The following is a 5,180-nucleotide window of genomic DNA, read 5'->3' on the forward strand; positions in this document are numbered from 1 at the left end:
GCACTCATATGACTGTCTCAACAAATGAAGAACCACAATTTTAACGGGCAGTGAGCTGAATGACAGGCAGGGCATTGTTTTGAACAATCAGGCTGAAACTCAGGAATACCACCCTAGCTGGAGGTACTAAACAATCTCCCTCTGTGCAAGGTCTCCTCTATCACCTTCACCTTCACCCTGCCTTCAGCTAAACTGGTTACTTACTTGCTGATGGCTTGGTACTAGCTAATCTGTACCTGCTGGTTAATTTTCCCAAATTATATGCAAAATTACACTCTATTACATAACACTCTGAAGTAAATGCTGTCTTACCTACACCATAAAGTCACAGGTGTGACATGTTTGCAGAAGACCTGACAGAACACGAGTCAAAGGAATAGTAGCACCTGTCAATACAAAAGAGCCCATACAGAAAAAGAAGAGAATGTTTACAACCAGTCTTTTCCAAAGTCTTTGCATTCTGGTTTCATTGCAGATCATTGGACATTCCCGTATCTCTTGAACATTGCTTCTTGTGTGTTCTGTACCAAATATAAAGAAAAAACCTGTCTGTTTATTCTGAAGCTAACACACAGGGTGGGCTTTTCCTTTTTTTCAATCTTTTCTTAATGCTCAACTTTAGCTGAAGCTAAAGCTACCCAGGACCAGGGTCAGGGTGAGCTACTGAACCCATGTTTCAGGATATCTTCCTACAACATGCTACTTCTGAGCTAACTGCTCTCTAGACTCTGTTGTAAAGGAGCAGACCAACTTGCCTTCTGTGAGTTCTCTGTCCCTTTTTCTGTTCTTCCCAAGCAGATATCTTCTGTGATATTAACTTCTGTATTCTTTGCTTCTACCACTGTATCTTGCTTCCACCCATCTGGGATGTCAGATTTACTGTCATACCCTATTAGCTGTGGTCTGCAAGTTGTCCTGGTGTTTCACTATCTGTCAGATGACAGTGCTTATAGCCAAGAGTATTTGTGTGCATTTTCCCAATAAAGCACAGAATTCCTCTACAGCAAATGTTTTTCTAACATCCCAACTATGATTATGTTTTGGATGGACATGCAGTCCCACAGCTGATTGTAGTCATTATTGTATAGAAGCACAAAATGCCTTTGAGCAAGGTATTTATAAGTATAAACCACAAATCTTTACCTAGAAGGCTGGTCTGCTCACAGGGATGCTGTCGGTCATCTTCTGATAGCCCATCTCCTGCCCTTCTTCACATTGTGATATGATTTTTCTCTCTGGGGCTGTCCAAAAGGGTTAGAGAGATGTCTCCAAAGATAAGCATGTGGCAGGCATTACTTCTTCCTCAGTGGCTTGTCAAGAAACTACTGCTATAAATCTAAAAGAGTCTGGAAGATTTCTATAATATAAATTCGCAATAGTCATCTTTGAATTTGAAACAGTTAGGAAACCAAACTGATCCCACTGATTTCTTTACCTTGTACATCAGGCTCTGTATTTCCCTCCCTCAGTTTCCACACCTCTAAGCCATTCAGTTTATTTGTTTCACACACAGTACAAGCCATCTTAAAATGCGACAAGTTCATATTGCTGATACTCTGAAAAAATAAAGTCTGTCTAAAGATGCACTGGATGTCCTGATTTATTCTCACATTAAAAAAACCAAAACAAACAAACAAACAAACAAAACAAAACAAAACAAAACAAACAAACAAAAAAACCCAGAATATTTAGGAAAGGCAGTAAATTCTAAACTTTAAAGAAAAAGAGTTATGCAAAAGTCACTCATGTAATTGCAAATATTTCTTTATCACTTCTTGTTAATGAGCATAATTAGAGTCAGCTAACAGAACAAAAATATTGGATATATACTTTTAAAGTAACAATCATGTAAACAGTAGACTCGTGAAAGACAAATTTTGGCAGAGTCAAGCAAATATTTGAGTGATTTATGACAGGTAAGAGAAAAGACAGCCTTGAGAAGGCAGACACCAAAATAAATAGATTTGTTTTGCTATTTAGATTTTATAGCTAATTTCTGTTTCACTATGGGACATTTCATAATAAACATTCAAAGACATTTAGCACAAATTGGCTATTTTAACTGGGTCACAAAGCTCAAGAAACATACTGCTGAGGCCTTGTAACCACACACAATCTGTGCATACAGTGCAATGGAAGAGCCAAAATTAACCAAAAAAGGATGATGGAAGAAGAGTTGGGAAAGCTGATAATCCCATGCTATGATATTCCCCAAACACCTGGAGTTATCAGAGTCTGTAAACCACTGAATCACAAGAGAAGCACAGCACTATCAAATACATTTATTTCAAGGAAAAAAACCTTTCCACATTTCTCTTAAAACAGGACCCTAAGAAACACCACAATTTCACAACTATTTCATGTATGTGTTCATGTGTACACTGCCAAAAATCTAGTCTCTGTCAAAAACAAAAAAAAAAAGGTAAAAGACATAATATCACTATTGTTTCTTAAGTTTTATTCTAAAAAGTGATAAAATGTTGGCAATAAAATTATTAGCTAGAATAGCTCATTTTTCCCATACCAAGCTCAGGCTGATATACTAATTTGGTAATGTGCTCTCACTCCCCAGATCAGCACAAAATATTTGCACATCCTCTTTCTGCCTTACAACAAGTGTTACTTCCTATGCTTAGTACGTTAGGAAATATCACAGAAGATGAAACTTCATGCAACAATTATTTAGCAAGAATGTCTGTTTTTTTCTTCTTCTCATAAAAGATCCTCTTTAGAGTTCACGAGATTCTGTGTTAAAATATAAAGGCATTATTTAAAATTTATTTTGATGCAAACCAAAAATAGTGACAGTTCCTAAAACAAAATCAATCTGTCTAGCCTGTAATCTGGTAAACAAAAATTAAGGCTTTTCCTTCATACAAAGCTATGCTGAGCAATCTGAACCTCGTTTTAGTGTGATATCCCAGCCTAATTTTCAGTTTACTGAGCTTCAGTATGTTGCTCCACACTGGTCAATAGAGACACATTCTGGAGGGGTGAATTTCCTGAGAAACTTCACCCCCTCCATCAGAATACTGTCATTTTAGGTCGAGGAGGCCAACCACCATGGACAAATACAGATTCACAAATAAGTTTGTCTAAGAAAAGCAAATAACCTGATCATTTTCCTTTCCTCCTTATACTGTAAATAGGAACAATTTAAAACAGACGATAGCAAATAAAACAAGACCTGCCTGCTCTCCACTGTCCCTGATCAAAGAATCCTTGGGGCTATTCCTTTCTCTTCCTTTCTCCAAATTTCCCACATCAGCCTGAAAAAACCCTGAACAGTCTCACTACTCTTCACAGACCACCTTCTTGAATCATGAATCTGTAAGGTCAGAATTACTTACACTCCATTCTAGCAGGAAATACCTTTCACATACTACTACAATTTTTGGACACCAAAATACCAGTCCTGAGGAAAACAAGCTCCATGCATATTTTTGCATGAGGAACACAAACAGGGTGAGAAAAGAGAAGTTCAACAGCAAGGTAGGAAGAGCTTTTCTCTGCTGCTTCCACAATGGCCTCTGCTCTACTCCAAGAGGTAACAGGAAGTAGAAAAAGTAGTTTTGAGAAAGCCGGGGTTTTATACACGTCCTAGCTCGTATTAGAAATTTGAGCAGGCTGAAAATGTACATATTCTTTATACAACCATGTAACCATGGGATCTCTGAGGATCATGCATCTACACTTATTTACCTATTTTAAATAGTTTTATGCTTTCATTAACATTCAGATTAATTAAGGGGCAAAATAGTTTGGTTTTCATGATCTACAATTGTTAAATTATGTGAAACCAGTTTTATAAATTATCTACCTATCATCCAAACCTCCTATAACTGCTTATCGAACAAGTAAGAGCTTAAAACGAAAAACAAAACCCCAAAGTCCTGTCAAATAGATTATTTATCTTGAATCCCAGCAAATACCTACTTAAAGTACTGATACTACTTTTTATGCTGTATCTGTAAAAAATTTATGTAGTGGAAGCAAGTTTTGTTTAACTGCAACATTAGATATATTTAATACCCTTACTGTCATGAAAGATCATCAACAGTGTTTTTCAGGGCTGTCAGATTAATACTGTTAGATCAAATAAAGTTATAACTGAAAAACAATACAAATTTCTGACTGCTGCTTCTTTCTCCTGCCTCAGCTTGGCCCATAAATCAATGCGGCTCTCAGCTTTCCAAGCTGGTTTCACTTTCTGGTTCCTGTATTATAATTACCAAGGCCCAGAAATGGTGCAGAGCTGCAACACTGAGGACCTGAATATAACCACCTTTTCTAGTTAAGTGAAATTTCATCTACATCAGGGAAGCCACTACTTCATTTATGTTGTCTCTGGTAGCTCTCTTTGCAGATGGACTTTGTGGAGATCAGCTGAGACATTGTGTTGCAGCCCACTGTAGGTCCCTGAAGTAAGGAATACTCTGAGAGCTGAAAACAGCAGTGTTGATATCCTGGCCCTCAATCTCCAACCTCAATTTAACGTACTGAAACACTAGAGGTGAGTGCATGTCTTCTTACCTTTGGATTCTTTGGATGAAAGGACTCATCCTTTGGGGACAACCTATCTGATATCTCAGCTTTCATTCTGTACATCAGAGGTACCAAGCTTCTTTTCACCAATCCAGCTGCTACAGCTGCCAGGACTTTCTTACTGAAAGCAGAAAAGTAGAGAGACAGATAAATACCATCCATAATCTCATCTAAGGACTACATTAAAAGCAAAACCTTTTGAGTCAGATGCCTGAGGTTTTTCTTAATTGGTAAGCTGCTTTCTTAGCTCTTGTCACGATACATTGGGTGATTTGAAGCTTGCACTGAACTAAAGCACACATGACACTGACTCCCAGGTGCTGTAGGACCTACAAACCCTGCTCTGGGGCAGGGGAGAGCTTGCAGAAGTGTGCAGACATTTGAAGTTCTGCCCAATCCAAGCGCTGAGAGCACATCTCTCACTCTCCCTGGCCCCTGGCTGCTCTTTCAGCTTGTCAATACCTCCCTTTTGACATGATAGGACTTGAACACATTGTATGGAGCAAAATGATCCACTACACAGTCCTCCCAATAACACTTCTAGACAGTACCTTTGATGGGATGCATTTATGTCCCAGTCTGTCTTGGCATGTACTTTAACCACATATTTTAATCTACCTATAGCATACACAGTT

General features: G+C 38.2%; 1 long non-coding RNA gene across 1 annotated transcript; it reads right to left on the minus strand.

Moving 5' to 3' along the window:
* Nucleotides 1-382: 382 nt before the first annotated feature.
* LOC148222846 (uncharacterized) lies at nt 383-4,668 on the minus strand. The gene is made up of 3 exons (XR_015805494.1): nt 4,534-4,668; nt 1,144-1,241; nt 383-521 (listed from the first exon to the last, which is right to left on the minus strand). It is a non-coding gene; the product is annotated as an uncharacterized LOC148222846 (long non-coding RNA).
* Nucleotides 4,669-5,180: the final 512 nt, after the last annotated feature.

Source organism: Sturnus vulgaris, chromosome 9, assembly GCF_052056855.1.
Source record: "Sturnus vulgaris isolate bStuVul1 chromosome 9, bStuVul1.hap1, whole genome shotgun sequence".
Taxonomy (NCBI): Eukaryota; Metazoa; Chordata; class Aves; order Passeriformes; family Sturnidae; genus Sturnus; species Sturnus vulgaris.